Here is a 24,764-nt window from a genome sequence, read left to right as displayed (position 1 = left end):
CTACAGGACAAACATCTAGTGTTGTGGGGTGGATTGTTTCATTAGCTGAAGGACCATGATAATGGAGCACGTCTGGGCTTGTGAGGCATCAGGGAGTAAAAGACTACTTTTTTCCCCCTCCCTGTATGCTTTTATTAATATGCCTTAGTCTGGCTCTTGGGGTATCTCTGCTGAAACGTGAAACTTTTTCATTCCCTGGCCTCCCTGCTGGGACCACTTACATGTGTATTAGTTACTGTCAGTGATCATAGCGTATTATGAGCCTCTGGCTGGTGGGAAGTGTTCTACGGCCATAAAAGGTGCTGGCTAGAAGCAATACCTCTCCTGACTCTGCTAGGTTAGAATCTGAAGGGTGAAAAGCTATGAAATACATTTCCCATCCTCAAACCTATTAGATGCTTAAACCTAACTGGAGTTTTTGGTGAAAAGGCTTTACAAGCAAAACACAGATAAAAAATTGTTCTGTGATACATATTTTTATTGTTGACCTGCACTGTATTCATGAGAGTATAAAAAATACAAGGCTTCTACGCAAGCAGAAGCAGAATATACAAGTGTGTATGAAGTTACCACTATTAGCATCAGGGGTTTTTAAATTTTTTTTTCTTTTAGGTCCTTGTGAATCTCTCATTCTAAAATGAAACACAAATAGCTAAAGATCACAAAAAATGGCTGCATTTTCATGCTGTATTCCTTTGTCACTACATTTAACTCCTATTTTCCATTCATATTGTACATTATAAAAATGTAACTGCTATGTGTATAAATTCGTATTCTAAGTGAAAAGTGCACGCTGAATTCTTCCACCTTAACTGGAAAGATGTAGACAGCTTTCTCTGTTTTCACCATGGGACTGATCCAAAGCTCAAGGAAGGAAACTTTCAGCAGGCGTTAGTGCAGGCCCATGTGTCATGGACGCTAGAATTACTTCTGCGCATGGTGGGAAAATAGAATTTTCCATTCTATTATTTTCCTTTTTAAAAGGTCATGCAGTATGTACTGGGTTATTTTTTAAATTATTTATACAACTGTATCCTGACAAGCTATGACTTCCTCCAGCGTAAACATAGCTACTGTTTGTTTCTGTGGTGTTCAGCAGTGTTTATAAGGTTGGGGAAGAACCATAAGATAGTGTGGTGCATGCTTTTCAAAAAATCTCCCCACTTATTTTCTCTAAAAACTTTTGGTCAGATTCTGATCTCAGTTCCACCACTAAATCATTGGAGCTACCTCATATCCCCCAGTGGGCCTGGGCTGAAAATTGGTCCCAGTGGTCTGTATGCTGGGAGCAAGGCTGGGTAGATACGTAGTCTCGCATAGGGCTCTGCTGAGAAGACTGTACCCTACATGTGTATGCACATTTTTAAAAACACTTCTATCCAGCTCAGTATATTTTATGGACATTCTTCTTCTGTGAATTGCCTAAGTCATGGTCATTTGTATTGTGAAACTTATTTTATGTAACCCATGGCTTTGGTTTTGTTCAACATTGTACCTAACCCCCTGGATCTAACTGTTCTTGCATCCTCAGAATCTCCTGAGTTAGATCCAAACACTGTGGATTTAGACCATTGTCATAGCAATACATATTTTGAATAACCATATACATTTTCCAGCGAGTTCCAGGCACTTGAGGGGAAAGGTGCAATCAAAAATCTTTACCCCTCCATATATTTCATCCTGAAATTCTGGCATCAGACTCTTTTGTCATATATTAAAGGCCGTTTTTCTATTCTAGGCTTCCATTTGATAGAGATGATCGAACCACTGTAATGCATTGATTTGTAAAGTGCTTTGTGATATCTTGAGTGTGTGAATGCAGGAAAAATCAAATTGTGGTCTGTCAGGCACGTTAAAAAATATTCATCTTTTGGCTGAGAAAATCACTATGCTGTCACCTGGTTTTGTGCTGACATTTTCCATGGGTAGCACAAAGGGCCTAAAAGCACTTGGGGATTGGGAAAAACAGAACAGGCAGTAAAATCAGGAACTTGGTGATTTTTTCATGAAATCCAAACCTCGGTTTTGCTGCAAAGGATCCCATATGGGTTTGGAACTGTTGCTTACCTGGCACGAGGGCACAACATGGTATTTTCCAGGTAAGTAAGAAGAGAAGGTCTGCTGAGTGCATCCTTGTGGAGCTACTGCTCACAGGGACAAAAAATGGCACATAACTTTTGACATGCAGATGATGCGGTCTGGCTTGACAGGCTAGTGGGGGATTTTCCACTAGCCAGCGTTACTACAGCCTGTCACAATTTCCTTGGCTATGTAAAATTTACATTAACATTTTTTCACTAATGTCAACAGCTCATAACAACAACCTGGATAAAAGTCATAACCTTTGAAGATGAGGTGAATACTCAGTTAACTGGAAATAAAGCTGCCTTCCAGGAGACAGGATTCCTGGAGAGGAAGTATGCAAGAAGCATCACCTGCTGTGTAAGTTTTGCTCTGTTTCTTCTGATTTTGTTTTTGTTTCTAGAGGATGAACATATTGAACAATAGCTTTCTAAGTTGTTGTGGGCTTTGGCAGTTTTGGTAATATCATACACCCTGAAAGACAGGAATTAAGCATTGTGACCTCTGGCTAATTATAATAAAGATAACAATTGAGAGTAAGAGCCAAGGAAATGAGCCCACAATTAAGATTAAATTCTGCAATTCAGCATTCCCCTCAGCAATCCACTAATTCTTGGATCCTATAGGCATGGATGAACTGTTAATATCAGAATATTAGTAGACTTCTAAAACACTACCTTAGTGTGCTAATGAGGCAGCAATCTTCCCTCAAACTACAGGCAGGGTTTGCAACACTTTGATACGTTTACTCTCCTGCAAGAAGGAAGGAGTCAAAATGGTTAAGTAAATGTTGCTAGGTACAGCCTTGGAGGAAAAAGACTTCCCTTCATATCCTTTCTGCAAAGGACTAAATAGTACTTTTGACTTTTTTTTTCCTCATGTAGAAAAGATGTTTGGACCTTGAATTCAAGCACATAGGAATGAGCTTCAAAAAGATTTTATAAAGTACCACAGCAACAGGGGGAAGTGAAGTTTTGCAGAAAACTGCCGCTGTAGGATAAGGAGCAAGAATGTATGAAATATCAGATCCGCTACTTTGGATTTCATGCAAGTCACTATTTATAGGATGATAAGTGAAGTTAGCTTCAGACTTCATTTATAAACGGATAAGCATACATTTCCCTTCTATGCCGGAATTTTCCAAACTGCAGTTTCATGCTTCCCTTGTTCTGATGCACATTGATGTTTTGTGGGCATGTGGCTGGGCATTGGTAGGGGGTTGATAAAATAGTATTCAACAATAGATTCACCTTCCTAGTTAGCAAATACTCTGTGTACAGTATATGCAGTCCCATTTCGAGAGTGGTGAGGGAACGTGGATTCTGTTTGCCTGCATGCGAAGTGCTGATGATACTTTTGAAAATGAGACCTGGGGCTTCTAAGACACTCAAGAACTCCTGACTGCAGTTTGACAGTCAAATTTTATGAAAGGGTAGCTTACTGTGTGGAGTTCTGAAAAAATCCTGCATTCCATGCCTTAAGTCCTTAAAATCTGCTGTGCTTGGCTGCTTTTGACTTTTTTTTTTTTTTGCCAGATGCCTTCTGAGGCAGGATCACCTCACTAGAAGTTCTTTGCTGTTGGAGCAGCCCCAGGCCCACCAGAGACTGACAGAGTTACAATTAAACTCATCGCTCTTGGTCTTCATTGCTGAGCATTTGTAATTTAGAAGGCAAATGTTATAGGCCAGGACATTTTTTTTTAATAAGCAACCTTTCCTGGAAGCAGGTGAGACATCTCTGCTAAATAAGGAAAGGGGAATCTTCTTAAAGCTTCCCACAGATTTAAAAGTTAACACCTTGTGCTTGCAAACCTGCACCTGAGTAACACCCTGATGTGGCGTGTATATGGGATCCAACATGGAAGCTACATGCATTGGAGGTAGCAACTTCAGGCTGAAGCTCTGAACATTAGAGCAGCCTATTTCTTCTGGTAAATAATTCTTGTTAATATGCCACTATAAGAATCATTTCACCCATTGGCGTGGTACTAGCATTAAAGCAGTGAGAGGAGATGACCACACCTGGATGATGTTCCACTGACGTCAGGCACATCCCTGTACAGGCAAACACGGCCCACCTGCAAGGAACTGAACAAGGAATCACAGCCTCAACAATTAAAACTGAACATTATTGGAGCAAGGTGATTAGCACTTGAAAGCATTTAAAAACGCTTTACCATTTCTAACTTGTTTGTGTTGATGGGTTTTTGGGTTATGCTCTGATGTCTTACCCTGACCTTTACTCAGCTTCACTTTCTATAGGAAAAGTAAGCCTATTGTCAGCAAAGTGTATAAAATCTGGGAGAGGAGCTACGAATGTAGCTTTTTTTTCTTCCTTTTTGTATTTAACTTGGCAAAGATGACTAAATTAGGTTCAATGAAGAACCCTTTTTTCCCTCTCTCCTGTATCTGCCCTAGAGATATGTATTTTCTGCCACATTAGCAAAAAAGGCTACTGTTGATTTCTTCAGCCATTTTTGCCTTTCCATGCCTGTATTTCTTCTTGTTTCTTGTTTTTTTTAAATAACAAAATCCAAATTTGGGTGTTGAAAATAGAGACGTTGTTATCCCACCAAGCAGTTAAGGGACTAGCTGTTTCAGTATAACCTATCCAAATACACATTACAGCTTTCTGTTTTGTGAAATTGCACAGGGCGGCTAATGTGTATTTTTCTAATGCACCTAGAGGAACTAGAGGAGTAAAATTACGGTGAAACACAAGGAAAGAGAATAGAGAATAACGTTTGGCAACAAGGGGAAAGCTTTTTAAAGAGAATCTTGCAGATTTTCCTAGGACAGATAAATGCTGAGGCTTTTGGTCAGCTTACCTCCCCTTTCTCTTTTTGTACATGGAGGAAACCTTGCTGCATTAACGCCGTTAATGCATGGGACTGATCCTCAAACTGCTGCACCACAAAGGGTGCTTTGAAGGGGCAAGAAACTTACACCTGCCCATTAGGTGTCCCTCACTAAATGTCAGGCTTTTTCAGGAAATGTTTAGTCTGCAGTCAGATGTGCATCTCCAAATCATACGTGCAACCCTGCCTCAGATAGAAGTTTGCTAGCTGAGTGCTGGCAGCGGGGTAGCCTTGGGGAGCGCACAGCTCAGTGTGATGCCAGTGTTACCCTACTTTCCAGCATGGTTTTGTGCAGCTGCCCTTGGGCCTCCGCTGCTGCAGCTGAGCTATTTATTGGTGTATGAGTTAGCAGGGGTAAACCTACTTTGTGTCTGTCTGCACAGCTTCAGGCATACCTTTGACTGCAGCTGTAGAAGTTCTCTGTGATAGGGTTTCTTCCGTATGGAGCCTGCAGGACATACAAGTAGGTCTCAAGACACTTATTTTCTAATGTACTGACTTGAACACAATGGAAATGTCTACAAGGGATGCTGTGGTACGCTGGCCCTGTCCCTCTACCAGTTCTCACTAATGCTTCCTGTCCCTCCACAGTGCCATGGGCCCAGTACCAGGACTCCTGCCAGGACTCCTCCCAGATGCTGGAGACTGCCATGGTATTGGCACGGAGAGCAGGAAGGCCATCTTTTCTTCACACCGTCAGCATTTCTACTGCTGACTCTGGTGGTGTGGGAAGGAGGCACCAGCTGGCTAAGGCCAAGGCAAAGGTTTTGTAAGTACCCCTGTGCTTCAGTCATTTTCCAGGGCTTGGTGTGTTGGGCACATGGAGGAGTAGGCCCTAAGCTCATGGGATTTGATGGCTAAGGACAAATACTGGGGGATGGGGTAAGCAGAAAGCAGCAGAGGGGTACCTGGGGAGCGTTTAGGTTAATGGAGAGAAATATGACTTTCTGAGCAAGACAGTATTCCTAGACTTCTGATATGCCACCCGAGAGTAAAGCTGCTAAGGGTCTCTATCTTCCTGCTGTCTACCAGGAGAGACCCCACCTCTGTCACACGCACTTTTCTGGATAGGTTACTGCAAAGTGCTGTGCGTGGAGATACCCTGGAAGCGTGTTTATTTCCTGATGCAGAATTCTGGGTTTGTCAGCTTCATGGGCTGCTTGTAGAGAAAAGGGAAACTAGGGAGTGAGGATCTAACATGTTTCTGTTTGCAATGACTATCGGGAAACAGAAATACACTTGTAAATAGATCACAGGGGATGCATTACTACCAGGTGCTATTGAAGGTAAGGGTGTAGCACGGAGCTGGGTGTTCCTAAGGTGACGAGAGAAAACAGTGTTATGTGAAGAAGTCTGTGTGATAGAGAAGCCGTGGTGCCTCCAGACAAGCTGTGCACATGGTGAGGAAGCTAAGAATTTTTCCTTTAGGCAGGTTATTGCCCATCTTTGCTTTTCTTCTTGGCCAAGATCTTGGCCATGACTGCTGTGAGACAAAGCACTAGTCCAGATTTGTGCCTTTGAGCCTCACTCTGTGTTTAAAACCAGGTGTTACGGGTGGAGGAAAGGTGGGAGGAACGTGTCTCCCATCTCAGTCATACTGTGAACCTGTGTAACTGGGACTTTCTGATAACATAGTGCTTTTCCAGTTTAATGGTATAGCTAGGAATTTTTTTATTGCAGTATTAATCTCTGTGTGTGCATTTCTTCTGTCATTTGGGAAATTGCCACCGTCCTTAAATAGACTTTTTCCAGTTTTAGTATTGCCTTAACAACTGTGACTCTTAGTATATAATCTAGATATGCTGCTTTTGTTTCTGTTCGGAAATACCTTCTTGCAATTTCAGTTCACACAAAGATGACTGAAAAGAGTAAAACTCTACACTAAATTCTTTCGTTTTGTTTTGAACAATGCATTAGGTTGTTTAAACTGTAATTTATTTTAAAATGATCTTTCAGATAGTTTGGAATGTGTTTACCTTTACATACCTACATAGTGTTTTCCTCTTGGTGAAGGTGTTAATGCGCATATGGGTATATTTCTGTGGGATGTGGACCAGACAATATTATTGAGCATGGTGGCTAAGTAGATTTTTTAAAAGAAAAAAAGATTAAATATTTCTTCCATTGTAAAAAATCCATTGCTGCATGATAAAATGGTGAGAGAAAAAACCCCTCAAGCTTCCAAGCCAAAGCTAACTACAAAGTAATGGGCAGAAGGGGAGTGACCTCACCCAACACGGCTTTCCTGACCCTTTCCACTTCATTTAACTACAGTTTCTAATATGGCCATTCCTTCTACCCCTTCCAGTTTGATTAAAGGAGTGGGAATGTGGCTGTCAGTGTGAACAACCTTCTTGTCTAACTGGGTTTTCTTGCTGGTGTTAGGAAGTGCTGGTGTTTTAACTTGTAAGTATTCCCACCTTAATTGCTACAAAGTTGTAGGTTTTGGCTTTCTAACCCTGTGAGCTGAAGGTTTGTGCTGAAAATACTAACAAATACAAGCAGTAATTTTTAAAAATGAAAATAGCATCCTGGAGGTGCTGGTTTTTAGCTATCAGTGGCAAAACATTTGTACCCACCGCATTCTTTACAAAATGTAGGCTCTTTAAAAAGAAAATGACTGTCAGTAACTGGGATAACTGGTTGGAGCCCACAATGCCCCTGCTATTCTGGTTCTTGCTTCTTCAGTCATTCATTCCTACCCAGTTATTTCCATGATAATCAATGGCCCACCCCTCTTGGAGCTATGTAGGTTCAGACAGACAGAATCTTAATGCACGCTGGATGCTCTTGCTTGCTCCCATATATTACAGTCTTTTTTTCCCCGCTTCCTTGTTTGAGAGACATTAATAGTTGAGTGAAGGATGATTTTTTCCCCCTGACAACACACAAACATCACTAAGTTCTCTGCATTCCTATTACTGATGGCTAAAGTAAAAAGTAACATTTATGCTGGATCAAAAATCTGAGTTTTATCCTTCAGAGCCTGTAATGTGAGAGGATACATATACTTAGGCACTTGCTAGTTTTCATTGTTCGCAGCCAAATTATTCAGCTTTTTGTAAGAGCAAAACTGTAGCTGGGCTACCAGAAATTGTTTTGTAAAATATTTTAACATATAGTGGAGATAATAAAGACACTGTGTAGAACTTTCATGTCATTTGGGCCAGATTTAGTGAACCTGTTGATCAGGAGCAGTCTCTCAATCCTACATATATTCCATCTAATTTTGGTACCACTGTCTGGGGGAAAAATTGTTTTAGTTTATTTTTCTTTTCTCTGTGTATATAACATTTTAAAGTGATTGAAGCGATTGACTTGTCCTGTGTTACAGTGATGGTTACAAAAGCTTTTGCTTGGAATTTTTATTGTTGTTAAATTTAAAAAAGGCTCTTTTTACCCCTTTGCTACCACCATTTCCACTACATAGAAGCAACTACCTTCTAGTATCTCTCTGGAAGCCCTAGTCATGGGCTCTTACTGAACAAGATGCCATACAAGTAAAGAACGCAAGGGCTGCCTGTTTTAGGTATTTCAGCACCTAAGAGTGCAGCTAGGCAAGACGATTGAGCTGACCTAGTAGTTTGCTGCTGAAAGCCAGTTCAGCTCACTGAGCTGGCAGAGAACCGTTCTCTGGTTGTTGCTGAACTGGGTTTTACCGAGGCAGGGAGGGATCAGTGGACCACCAGAACCAGGGCAAGAGAGGAGCAGGAAAAGGGGGAGGGGGACAGAGTTGCCTCTTAGCTGTTTTATTTTTTACTGCATCCCAAGAACTGTGTATGAGCCACCACAGACGACAATCATGGAAGTACTAGCTTAACTCTTGTCAAGACTCTTGTAGGCTTTATGGTGACAGCCTGTTTTAAAGAGGCTTTCTGAATGCCTGAAGAACTTTTCCCAAGTTTGAGGGACTTAGGAATGAAAGCGTGAGGTTACTTGTCTCGTATCCTGGGCAAGTCAAAGGTAGGTGCTGATGCTGAATGTGGGCAGGGGAAGGGAGAGATGAAATTGCCGTTTATCAGTTTGTGCCTGATCTGAGAAGCGAGGCTGCTGGAAAGGTATGGAGACAAGGATGTCTTGTTCCAAACAACAGATGAGGAAAAGGAACATGCAGCAGCATTTGGAGGGCGTTCAGATAGGCAAGGGTGTACCTGTGAAGGATACAGAAGGGGATGTGGCCGAAACTGAGAAGTGAGGTGATGAGAATCTGCGCGAGAGTGTTGGCCCCACCCGGCTGGGTAGGGCAGGGCGGTGTTCTAGGCCTTGCCTTGTCTGGCTAAGGATGGTGTCTAGACCAGAGACCTGAGTGACGAGTAGCGTGGTGATATTGGCTGCTGTGACCAGGACAGGAGGGAGCAGATAAGTCACTGGCCCGTTTGGTTGCTGTTTAGGACCTCTCTTCTGTACGTGTTGAACCAGTGGGTTGCCATCCTGCAGGTGCCGAAGGGGCTGAATGAGATTTTAGTTTGGGTAAGAGAAGAAGCTTGGAAATACAGAGGCAGATCACAGAGAAACTGTTACCGAATGTGTGTGCCACACGTTTGTATTTTATGGGGCAAATTCACCTAACAATAAGTACAGAGGGAATGCAGATCAAGTGTCTCCTTAGGACTACTGCTGGAAATTGGGAGCATGAGATGGATGTGCTGAAGGAGCGGTAAGGAGGCGACTCTGGAGGAGGAGGTCTTGGAAGCCAAAGAAGAACAAAATATCAAAAAGAGCCAGGCTGATAATTTTGACAGGCTGGAAATGAAGCAATATTCCAGAGATTACACCAGGAAGTGGATATTAGAAACCTTGGCAAAGCAGCTGAGTGCGAAGAGGCAGGAGCCAGATAAGGAGAAGCGTAAGATAGGGGTGGAGGAGAGGAGCTCCAGACAGCAGTTAAATACTGCCTTTAGGAGTGACCGTGAGGATGAAAGGCAGGAGGGAAGAGATTGACAGCTAATGAGACAAGTGAAACCAATGGTGGCTTGTTGTGCTTGGGGTTTTTTTAGTGTGTGCTTTTTTTTTTTTTTTTTTTTTTTTAAAGATGGACAACACTAATCCATAGCTGTATTGCAAGCGAGAGGTGAGGGAGCAAGAACAGGGGGGAAGAGGATGGGGAGGCAGATGCAAGTGGAGGGGCTGGGATTAGCAGAGGAAACCCAAAGCAGAAATGTCTGCCTCTGGACTGGATGGCGAAGAGCGGCGCGGGGGAAGGAGGAAGGCACGGGGGCTGTGTGTTACCAATTTTCTCTAGAAAGACGTGTGAAATCCTGCCCAGGGAAGGAGGGAGAGGGGAAGTGCGGCAGAAGGGCAGCTGGGGTTGAGTTTCAGGGGATTGAGTTACGCCGGCAAAGAGAGGCTGTTACGGAGGAAGGTAGCAGGGCTCGAGGGGGAGAGGATGACTCTGCAGTGGAGGAAGTCAAGACCGGGATAGGATTTCCACTAGGAATGACAGACCAGCGGGAGAGTAGCACTGGAGGAAATGGATGCTGGGGGTGAGCCAACATTGTCTTGGCGATAGGAGAGGGTGTCAGAGGAGGAGGAGCGTGAAGCCTAGAGAGACCCAATAACCAAATAAATGTAGGGGGAAGGGAAGGGAGCGGGGAGCTGCTGCCAGCGGTGGACAGCCTTGCGGGGAAGCTGCGAGCGAGGCCCCGCGCCGAAGGGGAAGATCTGGGGGTGGCTGCAGGGCGAGGCCCCGCCGGCAGCGCCAGGTGAGGCAGAGGCCGCCCGCTGCTACCGGGGGAAGCGGGGCAGCGCCTGCCGAGCCGCGTGGAGCGGGGGCACGGGACGGGGCACACACACGCACACACCTGCCGCCGGCCTCCGCTGCCCGCGCCGCAGGGCGGCGGCCGCCTCCGCAGGGCCGGGGCGGCGGGGGCGGGGGGCTGCGCTTGGCCCACGCCCCGCCGCGCTGTCCCCGCCCCTCGCCCCTCGCAGCCGCCGCGGCCAGGCGGGCGGAGCGCAGCGCAGCGCAGGGAAGCGCAGGGCAGCGCAGCGCAGCGCAGCGGGGGCTGCGGGCGCCGCCGGTCGCTCCCCGCCGCCGAGCAGGAGGGAGAGCCGCCGTCCGGGCAGCGGAGAGGTAGGGGCGGCCGGGCCGGGGGCGGCGGCATCCCCTTGCCGGGGTGGGGGGCGTACGGCGGGCCCGCCGAGGCGGTGACCGCGGGCGGCTCCGCAGCCCCGCCGCAGCTGCCCCCCGCCGCTCTCCCCCGCCCTCCGCCGGGCCGGGCGAGCTGCGGCCCCGGAGCAGCGCGGGCCGGCTGCGGCCTCCCTCCTTCTCCTCCTCCTCCTCCTCCTCCTCTTTCCCCCGCTCGCCGCCGCGTCGCGGGGCTGCGCCCCCTCGGCGGGCCGCTGTCAGGACGCGGAGCCGCCCCGGCCCGGCCTCGCCTCGCCTCGCCTCGCCTCTCCCCGGGGGCCGCGGCCGCCGCCCCTGCCCGCCCTCCCCGCCGCCGCGCAGCCGCACGCCCCGCCGCGGTGCGGAGAGCCGCGGGCGCGCCCCGCCGCGGCCCCGCCACCGCTCTTGCCCTATTGCTTAAAAAAATATAGATATGTAATTTTGTATTTTATTTTATTATTTTTTTATTGTTCGGGGGCGGGGGCCCGTGGGGAGGCGGTGCGGAGGGGCGGCCTCTCGGGTGTCGGGGTCCTGGCGGCCGGCTGTCAGGTCGTTACCCGCTGCGGCGCTTTGTACTGCGGGAGTGCCGGGCGCGGGAGTAGCGCCGGTACCGAGCGGCCGCTGCCTTCCGCGGTGAGGAGATGCGGTGCTTTGCTTGGTCTCATCCGCTGCTGTTGTGGATTCCTGCGCTCCTTAAGCGAAGGCAGAGTTAAAAGACGTAATGCATGGGCTTGATTTCATTATCCCTTTTAGATGGCTCTTGCAGTTAGATGGATACAGGCCTGATTTAACAAAAAAACCCACAACATGGCAGACTCCTGCTCGGTACTCAAAGACTGCAGCAGCTCTGAAAAATCCTTGTTCATGGCACTGCGATCTGACGTTTTATTTAGACAACCCTCTTTTAAGGCTGATTCTCTTCCTCTTGGAGTGATAATACAAAACCAGAGTGAGCAATTGAATCTGTAGTTTTGATATCTTAATTGCAAGTAAAATTGCTTCTTGTTTAAGGAAGGTGAGTAGCGATCTGTATTTCTAGACTGTACTTGAGACTCAACATTGTCCAGAGGTATAAACGCTAAATATTCAACATCAGAAGCAGGATTACTGTAAGAGGGGAAAAAACCATAAACTATGAAGATCTGGAGCGTTCACTACACCCTTCAATCTTTATTGATAGGATAGCAATATTATGAAACCTGGTTATTGAACTGTCTGGCCAGTTGGAGAAAACCACTGTTATTCCCTCAGCCCAGGGAATGCATTGTGCTGAAAGACATCTTGGGGAACAATGCTCCCCAGTCTGAGGGTCGCAGAGGCAGGTCACTTAGAGTAATTTATTCAAAGAGATATCAGCCATGTGCAAATGTCAAGGGAGACCATGACTCCTCAGGCCATTGCAGGAAATCTCTGCTGGAAGGAGGACTTGCATATGCTCAGGAGCCTCTGGAGGGAGAGATAGGAGATTAAAACAGTGTGGGATAAAAAGCCAGGAAGGGTGGGCAATGGCAGCTAGATGCCATTTGTAAAGAATTGTTGTCATCCATTAGCATTCTTTTTTTTTCTTTCTGAAGCTGTTTCTCGGTAAAACAGCAATGGCTGTTGTGATGCCGACATGACTTAGCAGTGGTTGTAGGGCTACGGGGATGGACTTGTGAGCTCGCTAATGTGTCACAAACGGCAGTAGATAGGCAAGAAAATAGGCAGGGAATATTTTGTTACTTCACGCAACGGTGTAAATGTGGTACTAAAAAAAAGGTCAGGTTATGGAACAGTGGCCCGTTTTTTTTTCTTTTTTCTGTAATGCAGGTTAAGTGCAGTAAACGAGATGCACTAAAGCGGGATGCAGCATTTCGGGATGAAATAGGAGCTTGCAGTAATTATGTGGCAAAAGCATTACAGATGCTGTTTCATCTCTATGGTGGCATGAATCCTGCAGCTTTTGGAATCCCTGCGTTGCTGAACCCTGCCTGCACACAAAAGTGGAACAGAGGGGGCAAGGTGTTCATGCTACATGTATGGAGACCATAATGCTGCTGCATGTCTCTCAGACAGCTCCTTTTAAGTAGGTGTACCAAACCCTTTTACGAAAGACATTTTGGTTTTCCTTCAACATATATAAAATTTAATCAGTTAAAACCCCTTTGCTGGGTGGGCCTGTAATGCTCATTTATATTACGTCACCTGACTAAGGATTTATTTTTAATGTGGGTCAGTTACAGGATTTAATATTTGTAGTTCGATTACTTGTAAAATAAGCATTGTATTTCATTAGTGAGGAGTACATGGATGTATTTTGTGGAACGCAGATGACAAGGTCTATTTATGCAGATGCTTAAGGTTCAGACTGCAAAGTTATTTAGACAGTTAATCTCTATAGGCACCTAAATTCCTTAGTCATCTGATCTGGGCGCAAGGTAAAAACCAGTATAATAGTTCATCATTGCCCATTACCCATGAGTCAGCTCCTAAATCTGGTCTGGGCTAGTACCCCTGACCACAGGCCTCCTGCTCACCGTTTCACGGTTCTAGGAAAACCTTTGCAAGCTGCGGTGCTTGGGCTGTGGGCACTGGACCGCCTTACATCAGAGCGAGGAGCCACTGGCAAACCCTTGGATCTTTCTGGCTCTGAGTTGAGCGAGGGGGTTGTGAAGTAGAGCAGTGCAGGCTATTTTCTGTGGTGCGTGACGTGCACCATGCCATGGAAACTTCTGATGAAATCAGGCCGGTGCTCCATGATCTAAACTGTAGAGCCATGTAGGGCTTTTCTGACATACGAGCTCGCACTGCGGCCTTGCTCCTGTTCTCAACGTGATGTAGCTGGGGAGTTTGCCAGCATGTTGGACCCTTACCTCTGCTTAAGCTCATGGCAGCTTTCCCAAGTTAAGCCAGTGGGAATCTGGCCTAGAGATATTAAATGTGAAAATCTAGTCATTTTCTCTCGCTTTCTAGTGTATTTACACCTTAGAAATCATCTTGTGTTTGATTGTTATCACCAAATAACACTCGCCTGGTGAAGCAAGTGTTGGAGCTGAAATGTGCATACCATCAAATGGCACCAGGGTAGAATCAGTGTTCTGCAGAGAGACTGCATTGAAGACTGCTTTCCCCAGTGTCGGGGTTTTTTTTTTTCCACATATGGTTTTCATTTGTCAGATTTTTATTATTACTTTTAAAATGATCTGTTGTGAATTTCTGTGTTTTTTAATGAACATGAGTACAATGTTGCAGCAGTTACAGCTGGACCTTTCGAGGCTTTGCTTTCCCTTAATGAAAAAAGGGTTACAGAGGTGTTACGTATAAGGAATTTTTCTTATGCCTAGTAGATCTCAACCTTATTTAACAGCTTTAACAGAGTGATCCATTCTATATATTTAAGCAGGCAGCTTTTTTTCTGTTTTGTCTAGCTTTATTTCTCTTTCATATACTGTTAATCCCAGATGCATTTTTCACTGTCCATTCCTCATTAAAAAGCCCAGTTTTGCATGGAAAATCTTTCGTATGTATTGTTAGTTGATGGTTGAGTTCATAACAGTTTTTTATAGTTTTTTGAGAAGGATGGCTAGGGCAGGTGGGGTTGCATCCGAAAGTGTTGTTTGTACTTGCAGTACAATATAGGTGATTAGGACAAGATATGCACCAATCTATAAGCTTTGTGCTCAGGGATTGTATGTATCTTCCTATGGCCAAGGGTGGGTTAAGGTTGAGAGGTATCTTGAGCTATTGTTTTTCAGCCCCATTAACATTTTTTCAGCCTCTTCTCTGTAAGGTGGTTTTTTTGTTTTCCTTGTTGAATGGTGAAAATTTCAGGATGTTCTTACTGTTTCATGTCTCTTCACTTTCCTCCTGCTATTCTCTTTATATACTGCACAAACTTCCCCAACCCCCGCCCCAAGCTGCATGTTTTTAGAACACCAGGAATCTCTTTGCCATGCCACCACTATCACCAGAGAAACATGTCATGCTGTTGTGCGGTCATTTTTATTTCAATGTTTTGAATGTGCTAAGCATTGAAACTTTAAAAAGAAATGGCATGTTAGTTTGATTTATTCAGCAACCCCTCGCATCAAGAGGGCAATGAGAACTGAACAAAAGAGCCACTTGGTGTGCAAATCTTGCGCCAACAGATGCTACCACACACCTGTTAGGTACTACGAATAGACTAGCTGGTCATACCAGTCGTGCTGTTGGAACAGCAGAGGTGTGTCATTAATACCCTGCTCATAGATCTAAAAATATACTGCTATGAAACTGTTCACAGGTAAACGTTCTAAATTAAGTAGCTTTTCTGTTTACTGGGCTTCCAAACTTACGCTGCTGTCTTTTTGGAAGAAGTGGCCAGATCCTGAAGTTACACCTGCTGAGCAACTTGCCTGCAATCTGTGAAAGGCATTCAGGAGTGATGTTCTTGGATTTAGTCTCCTGGTTTTGTTTGCAGCTGTACATAAGAGGAAACCATTTCTCCTTCTCTGTTAAAGTCATACCACTTGGGGTTAGGACAGTTGTAAGCACACGGAATGAGAATGCTTCCGCAAGTAATTGGAGAAACTGCGGACTTGCCATCAAAAAAGACTTGCAAAGAAGTAGCAGTGAAGGTTTTGTTTGTTTGTTTGTTTATTTTCTAAGAAAGGACTAGAAATTAATTGACTGACAGCTCAATTTTACTGGCATGACCACTGGGTTTGGTTTTGCTAATCATGACTCAACACAGTTGCGCGAGTGTGGAATGATCCCTGAAATGGGCTTCTGTCAGGGTGGGCAGTTGCTAGGCCTCTGTGTAAAGGGGTCTGTAGGAGGGTGTATGCAATATATTGGTCTGTGAAGATGCGTAGTTGTAAACATAGTTAAAAAGATCTAGTTTAGCTGGTGGAAGATGTAATCGGAGATGGAGACACAGACCTAAAGCAAACACAACAAGCTTTTGTGTACTGCTTCATTGCCCACATGATTGCGTGGCACATAGGTTAATGCATTTGAAGTAGCCAACTTAATGAATGAAGTGTTTATGCTTCACGTGTTCAGTACCACTATAGAAAGTGGTTGAGCGGTTGTTGTGAATCCTTCCTGGCCTTAGTCTCTAGGGACTACAGACCTTTAGCTCTTTTTTTTGTTTGTTTTTGTTTGTTTTGGTTTTTTTTAGTTTGCCTTGAGTTTTCTTAAAACACAGCATCATGCTGAGATAACGACTGTGCTAAAATGTCATGTTTCTGGACTTCAGCTGGGTGCCTGCAGTGGTCAGGAAGGATCACCTTCCCACCCCCCAAACTTTGTGGAGCTTTATTTTCTAATCTTAGAGGCGTTAGTGGCTGGGGGCTGGCTGGGGAGAGGCAGAAAGATGGGTGGGAGGTGCTCCGAGGTGACGGAGAGGCTCCTCTCGGAAGCCTCGCCCTGACGTTTTCAGGTTATACTGATTGCCGAATTTGATACCGGGTAGAAGTTTCTCCCAAGTCAGACCAACAGGCATCTTTGGGAAGTCTTTCATCTTCACTGTGGGATTCAGCCCACAGTAGTGTTGCAGTCCCAAGTACGCGGTCAAGGTCTTCTACGAGGCATTGTGGGGACTTCTTACTGTCAAGCAGTAATTCAGATCTGCATTTTTTGTTATTGTAAGTTACTGCCATTTCATCCTGAATTCATCCTGTTGTTGTATTGATTGACTTGTTATAGAATGGCATGGAGTATCTGCTTTGATTCTTTCCTCTACATGATAAAAGGGAGCCGTGTGTTTGCAAGGGCAAGAAAGCTGTCGATATATATTGTTTCTCATGGCATGGTGAGTGCTGGCTGATTGGGCAGTTCTAGAGCCTGGTTTGCAGTTGGGATGATTTGTGGTTGCTTCAATCTGTAAATGCAGAGTAGAAAGTACCGTTTTGTGCAGTATGATTAAATGCTTATTTTTTCCACTCGTGAAATCAATTTTGCTTAGTGCCTAGGCACCACAAATACTGCAGCTAATTATAGCAAGTAGCTCCTCTGGTTTTTTGGCTTAGAAGGGAAAAGGTGTTGCCTGCTGTATCTAAATTAAGTTAATGTAGATAAATTTATTTCAACACCCACAGGTTTTAGTTCAGGCATCTGAGTTTGAAAGTGTTGGCTTTTGTCTGTAGCTAAACTAATTATGAGATTTTCTTCCCAAGGACTTTCACTGACTTTTCTCTCAGTAAACAAATATTTAATTAACATGTTTAAGGGTGATCTCTAGCCAGTCTCTGTGTATGAAGAGCTTTGCACTGGTGGGTAGCTTGTGGCTCCAGTGTGCTAGTGGCAGATACATTTATAGCAACACTGGAATGCAGCATGAAGCTAATGATTCTAGTCTGTGCTTGGAGAAAGCGGTATTTGCCTCTCGCTAGCAAATGGCTGGCCTCTGTGCTTTTGGGAGGGTACTTTGGGTCTAAATCTGCCTTACGGAGGTCAGTGAGCATTTTGATATAGGAGGATCATCCAGTAGAGTACCTTTATTAGACCCTGTCTCATGCAGGGGTCTAGTGAGGAAGCCAAGAAAGCTGGGGATCTTCTGTCCTGCTCTGATGCTTATACTGTATGAAATATGAAAGCAAGGGGGTTGAGTAGCATACACTGGGTTTGGGTGCTGGAACTCTCCAAGCATGGGATCTGCATCTCTCGAAATGTGAATGGTCCTTTAGCCAGCCTGACTCAGAGATGATGAGTTGGGAAAAAAATGGGCTTTAAACTGCCATGCTGCAGTTCATCTGAAGTTAAGAGGTATTCTTTGTCATGTAGCATTCATATATGTGGTAAAGATAGCCTAGTTAGTGCAACATTTGCTTTATTTTTGTTACTTAAAATATTGTTACCTTTTTGTGCGCATAATACGACAAATAATTCTCTACAGTTTCATGATAGTCAAAAGTGAATGGGTTAATTGCTAACTCTTTATTTTTAACCTTTTTTTAGAGTAGCTTATTCTTACTGTAATTTTAAGTGGTTTTAGGAGGCCAAATCTGAAGCCTGAAAAAAATCTGGTTGACTTTGGTGGAGCTACACTGGTTTGCACCAGCCGAAAATCTGCCTTGTGGTCTTTAAGTTTTGATAAAACAAACACTGGAGCCTGTTGTATTTTATTTTTGTGTTTTTGGCATCAGAGAAGCTTTTCCCGATTGTTTTTCTCATTTGAAGGCTGACTGTACTGAGTGACCTCTTGCTATTAAAGGGTGGGTCAGTTTATGTGGGAAAGTCTTAGTCAATGTGTCTGGGAGATAAGTGGGACTGCATCCCAACAAGCGTTGTGCATTAAATACTGGAATGTGCTGGGGATCTGCCAGGAGATTGGAAGCAGGACTATGCGACAGCACGAATGCAGTCACACTCTCCCTAAAATAGTACTCTGGATAACAGGAGATCTGGAAATTTATCACTTACCTCATTTTAGCACAAATTCTTTCCTAAAAATGGATTATTGACTGAGGGTTCAGGGGGAATTTTTTTTCGGGGGGTGGGGGGGGGTGGGGGGTGGGGTGGGGTTGGGGGTGGTGGGTAATATATTCTGTTTGCATCTTAAGAACATTTAGGTCCCTCTCAAGTCTTCAGCTGAAGGCAGGATAGGGCTGCAGGTAAGAATGAAAAAGCTGTATTAAAACCATACAAGTGAAGCCCAAACCCCGCAGTCCCAGCTTAGGGAAAGCTGCTTATATAATCTTCATTGCTATCTGAGTGAAATGAGAGAAATGAGATGGATTTTTCTCTTAGTGTGGGTTAGCAGTAGTGTCTTCAAATTCGTCTTGAACTATCAAGGCAGAGAGAAATCAGTTCAGCAGCCTCAGACATGCCTGGACTGGTGTCGGTGACGGGATTTTGGCACAAGACACTGGATGCAAGCAATCGGTATTTGGATATTAAAATGAACAGTGGTTTACCACTGCAGACTGTATATGGTTTTGTTTAAGGGTAAAACTAAGCAAATTTGATTTTTCGTCCCTGTGTCCAATTTGTCAACAGAAGAACGTGATTGTGCAGCTTTGGTTGTTGGCATAAGCCATTTAAACTTAAACCCTGCAATGCCGCCGTTAGTTTCTTGCAGAAAGAGGGTGAGTTAGCTTCTAAAACAGGATAGTGTGAGGAAAAGTGTGGGGCTGGGGTGGTGGATGGTTTGGAGCAAGGTTGTAATATACTGAGTCAGCAGGTGGTTGTGTTTAGCCCTGGTGCGAATCTGCTGTAGGCAAGCGTGGATTGAAATAATTGTTCCCTGGATGCGTGTTTGCCTTGCTGCAGGGACCCAGACAAGGAATTCAGTAAAAGGGAAAATAAAAGTAGAAATGTTACGGAATAATGAGATTCAGAACAAAAAATCTGGACTACTGTAAGTCATGACCTTTTAGTGCGTGCAGATTTCAGGACAGGTGACGAGCTGTACTTTTTAAAAGGCAAATGGATTACTTCATTCATGGAAAAATACCCACCAGCTTCTGGTCTATGCTACAAGCCTGGGGTATCAGTTAGCTCTTGAGGACCACAAGGTGTAACTCTCCCATCGCGCCTGTACCAGAACTAAAATCTCTGGTCCCTGGGAATTAGGTCCACGTGGCCTGTGCTTGGAGAAGGGCAGTTCTGTGTCCCCTGTGCTGCAGTCCCTGAGCCTCTCTGTGGGAAGGAGGCTTATTTAGCCTGTTGTGCAGCAGCTGCAAGGCTGCTTTATATTGTGCTGGTTTACAGTACCTTGGGCTGTTGCACTGACTCAGGATGAAGTGAGGCACAGTGGTTTTGCTCCAAAGTTTGTTTTGGGAGAGGATGTGGCATACCAGATATATCTGCTCTGTGCTATGGGGGGATTCCCTGACCCCAGATGGCCCATTAAGCCAGCTTTGCAGCTTTCCATCGCTGGAGTGCATAAAGTAGCTTTATTGCTGGTCAGGATCTGGCTCCAAGGAGTGCTGCTTGCATAAAACTCAGGTAAAAGGTAAATAGAAGTAAAAAACCACAATCCAATTGAGTTTCACTGAGTTTTCTTTTTCAGTCTTGCACACCTTCAGATTATCTCTATATATCAGGAAGCATAAAAATTTCCAGAAATCGCACAGTTTATGTAAAAGGTGTGAAAAATGGCTAATAATACATTAAACTGCCCTGAGGAGCTGAAAGATGGGGAAGTAGGTTATTTTTAGAGATCTATTCCCATTGTATGCTAGACAAACAAGAATAAGATGACGTTGAGTTAAACATATATCACAAATAATTATTTTTCCCAGAGAAGTATTGAAGTAACGGTAGTGTAGTAATGATGTATCCTATCTGCCAGATTGGGAATGAAGCACTCAACTGCATTCTTCACTTTGTTTAGTAAGAAAAGAGGAACCTTCTATGGTTATGCTCATTAAAGATTGATTCTTCTTTCTCTGCAATGCTCAAGAATGAAGGACCTGAATGCCCAGTTGTGCTGAGTTACGTAGCTACATCCCAGCACGTGAAGCTGTGCTGACTTACATCATCACAGTCTGTGGCTTGAGGTTTTAAATCATCTTCCTATAAAATTATGCAGAAGAAAGTGTCTGAGATAATTTTGTATTGCTCAGTTACATTTCTGAACCACGTTAGAAACATAAGGATTGTAAAAACTGTGAAAAGATACTACAATGTTGGTAAGTCTAGGAGTTGAGGATGATGATACCCTCTTTGTGGGCAGGTATGAGTGATAGGGAGCACAGAGCTCTTACCTTATCTGTGTTTTTAGCCTAACTAATCCTAAGCAGGTAGTAAATCCTGAGGGAGATTATGCTGCTGGAGTGTGTGTAACAAAGATCAGCATTCAGATACACTGTAGGGGTATAGCAGGATCTAGAGATGCTTGTTTAGATATTTATTGCTGATAGGCTGAGGTAAACCAGAAGTTGAATTGCCTTAACTAGGATCTTCTAAACAAGTTGAAAAGAAGCACCATGATCTGTTCGCTGAAGCAGAGCTGACAGGTGAGGACCACATGGACATACCAGTGATAGGTGGAGCACTGAGTTGGCGGAGGGCATGCCAACCATTTTAGAGATGTTTCTACAGCTGTTGCCGACTAGCAGAGAATAATGTGGATCACTTGGGGTTGCAGTGGCTCAGCTCACTGTGAGAGTTCAGAGAGTCATAAAGTTCCTCAGATTCCTGGCATGGGGCGATGAACCTCTATGTCACCTTAAGGGCAATTTGCAGAGCAGCGTGCCCATGTTATTCCAGGGTGCCTTTAATGGTAGTACAGCTCTTTTCCTTTTGAACTTCTGATTGTCATAAGCTGTGACAGGACGCCAAGGAGTCATGGAAGAGCTTTGGGCCTGAAATTAGTTTTTGGCAAACTTGATTAGATTGGCACCTGTAGCAGTCTTACCCTTAAAAGTTTGATGCATATTTTGATATAAATCCATCTCCTTTCTGATATTTACTAGCTTGGCCATAATATTGCTTGATGCTCTAACGAGAGGTAGGAGGGCATGCAAATATACGAAACAAGGGCAAAAATAACTTTGTATCTGTTTTTAAGGTTCTGTTTTGTGGATTGATCAAAATGTTGCAGTTTTAAGAGTGAAACACTTGATGGTAATGAATGTTGAGAAATGGTTACTACGCAGGCAGTATGACTGCTTTATCAGAGGGGAATTTCCAAATTGCATTCCAAGCATGTTATTAAAGGATTAAAGAGATGGGCGATTCACCTTGGGCTAACTGTCCTGAGACTGTGCTTATAATACATATAAATAACTATTATGCAAATATTACTGTAATAACAGGCCATATTTTGAATTTGCTTTGTGCCTTGCAGTGGTTCACACACTAGTCAGAGTGTTTGCAGTATGAACTTGATAGGTCTTGAGGGCGTGTATGTATTGGTATGAGATTGTAGGTCTTGTTATGTTTCTGTCTGAACCTCGTGTCTGTGGGCCTGGTGTGGCAAAGGAGCTCCGGACCTGGTGAACGAGGTGGGGAACACGATCCCAGTGTGAACTCACTCTTTGTTGTGTAAGATTAGGGTCTTGGAGCTCTTGACCATGCAAAAGGTAGACCTTAACTTCACCATGTGTTTTGTCTGTGCTTTGTGTTGCTATGCTGACATCCCAACCTCTCTAATTCTGGGGGAGCTGCCTTCTGGAGCAACGAGATGTTCATGTCAAAGTGCGAACAGTGGCGCTGCAGTGGGCTGAGGCTGGGGTGTTTGCAGCTCTCCAGTCGCGTTTTTTTTTTTTTTGAGTATGGAGTGTGGTCCTTATGAGTGTTCCTGAAGATTTTGGTTAAATTGCTCTTGCAAATGGCAAACCCATTTGTTTTGTTCCAGTATTCTAAATTATAATCTTGTTTTCCTGAAACAGAAAGTACTTAAGTTACCTGCATTGAGAAAAATATTTAACTTCGGTGAAACATACCACTTAATTTCTTTTTCTCTGAATTGGCCTCAGTGTATAGTAGGAGACTGGAATGCTTTGTACATAGCTTCCTCCTTTGATTACATTGTTAAAGAAAGCTTCCATTTTTGTTGTCATCAGGAGCAATAAATTCTTGTTCCGTTTAAAAATCTGTCCATTCTGGTTTTCACTTGCATTAACTACTGCCTGGAAAATGCAGGTATTTCCCTGCAGTGTGCTTGGAACTGTCTTCTGCAGCCAGCCTGAAGGGCACAGTTCACTTTTGGGAGATGCCAAGTGGAAGATTGGTGGGTGCTGAAACTGCAATGATCATGGTTTTAGCACTTCCAGGTCTGCTGGCTTTCAGGTGTAAGTGCCAGGCAAAAATTGCAGTATTCACTTCAGTGTATCCGGGCAGAATACAGTTTTTAAGTCAAGAGTTTAAAATGTATCAGGAGTCAGAGGCTAGATGGCTACTGTTCTTTGCTTCTAAATGCTAACATTTTTTGTGCGGATACATGGTCCTTGAATATTGCTTAGGAATTTGTCCCCCAGAATCATTTAGCTACCCCTCTGAGAAGTCAGTGAGCTGTCGTGGAGACATGATATGACCTGCCAAAGAGAGCACCCTGTTCCCTGGGGTGGTGGTTTCTGAATCGGGGTTATGGTGGGTTTGGGAAGCTCCAGTGCTTTTGAGCAGTGTCATGGTTGTTTCTTCAGGTATTTGGAGCCACGCAAATGTGGAGTCACAGCAGAATAAAGTGTGTGAACCTCTGCTTTCCAGGATTCTGCTCAAGTTAATTTTTGTCTGAAAAATGTTCTGCTGTTAGTGCTGCTTTCAAAAGATGTGATCTTAGAGGTTAAAACCTAATGACCTAGTGTCCAAATCTATTGCAGCCTATTTTCTTCTTAATAATAATACTGTGAAATAATTGTGGTAGCAGCCTGTTCCTGCTTCTGTGGTGCAGATACTTTATCAGTAGAACGACCAGGTTAGTCTTGCCTGGGGTTTTGGTTTCCCGTATAAGGACTTGATGAGCCAGTTTCTAGAAAGAGTGGCATGTTTGGGGAAGTGATGTGGCCTTTGTATTTGAATGACTGGCACTTGGCACGTTTTGATGTTGATTTGTTGCTAGTGGACCTGGGTCTCTTTGACAATGAGGAATTATCCTTGGTCTGTTGGTAGTGAGTTATTTCACTCTGGCCTGAACAAGGGCTCCTGATGTTGGCAATCTGATAGCCACGCCAACTAGCCTCACTGGAAGCTCCACGGAATAGAATGGGATTGATTTAAATGGTCAATAGCATAGTTAATATTAGCATTGTGCTTGACAGTATATTGTTTAAAAGTTGTGGTTTGGTGGGGGGGAACCCAAACAAACAAAACTTTCTGGGCTTCTTCCTGAGTTACTGGCTTCAGAATAAAGGCTATAGGCTAGCTGTGGAGTCAGCAAAAAGCAGGAGGAGGCTTTGTAATTTGAGTATTGTAGCAAAAAGACACCAAACAAAAAAACAGAAGAAATGCAGCTGAGGGAGGGGATTTTTATACAAGCCTATAGTTAATTTTAGCTGTGGGGTTTGGGTTGGCTTTGGTTTTTTTTGTTGTTGTTGTTGGTTTTTTAAAATTATTTTTAATTTCAAGGACTGTTGAGGGATGAGGAAGAAAGGAGCTATTGTCCCAGTTAGTCTCACTGCAGTGTATGCTTACCTCCTAGCCCTGTTTTTAGCTGTAGCCTGAAGTAACACCTGGTTGGTTTCAGCAGCTGGATGTGTTGAGAAGCTGTCATAATGACTAATTCAATGCTTTTGCTGCATGGTAGTTTCTGTTGGAGACTATGATAAATTTCCCCAACTGTTTCCATGCAGGATTCAAAATGGCATGGAAAGTCAAGCCTTCTGCACAGAAGCATCCATGTCACAGTCTCTTCTTTGATTGCCTCTCACTGTATTACAGTGCCATGATTGTAAGCCATCCATAAAGTCAGTTCATTGCTCAAAATAGGCCACTCCTCTTGCAATTGCTTCTACAATCCCAATAGGCAAATACTAAGCCTTCTCTACAGTGTTCGAAATAGCTGTGAACAGAGAAATTCTTTCATTAGTCTTACCAGAGAAGTTAAATGTTCAGGGTGTCAAAGGTTTGCTCCCAAGGCTGGAGCTATGTAGGTGTTGAGCCGAAGCTTCTTCACCCCCTGTTTCTTCAACTCTCATCTGTTGTTATTGCTGAATGAAGAGTGCAAGTGGGTGGGAGAAAGAAAGAAGCAGGAAACAGATCAAAAGAAAGTGAGGAGTATCTAAAATCAAATGGAGGAAATAATGGACCAGAAGGAATGCAAAAGTTAACATACGGATTTAAAATAGAAAACTGCATTTACAGAATTTTATCAGG

General features: G+C 44.1%; 1 protein-coding gene across 2 annotated transcripts in view; it reads left to right on the top strand.

The window, feature by feature from the left end:
• Positions 1 to 10,529: 10,529 nt before the first annotated feature.
• The window catches only part of SPTBN1 (spectrin beta, non-erythrocytic 1), a 137,557-nt gene continuing 123,322 nt past the window's right edge, over positions 10,530 to 24,764 (top strand). The window contains exon 1 of one of the 2 annotated variants that reach the window (XM_064446902.1): positions 10,530 to 10,641. The gene's annotated coding sequence lies outside the window, so the exon portion shown is untranslated. Of the gene's footprint in view, positions 10,642 to 10,860; positions 11,010 to 24,764 lie in introns of those variants that run through there. The other variant, XM_064446901.1, reaches the window with a different exon arrangement.

The sequence above is a fragment of the Phalacrocorax carbo genome, chromosome 3 (assembly GCF_963921805.1).
Source record: "Phalacrocorax carbo chromosome 3, bPhaCar2.1, whole genome shotgun sequence".
Classification (NCBI taxonomy): Eukaryota; Metazoa; Chordata; class Aves; order Suliformes; family Phalacrocoracidae; genus Phalacrocorax; species Phalacrocorax carbo.
Note: the sequence above shows the minus strand (reverse complement) of the source record. Positions and strands in the feature narration are given on the sequence as shown.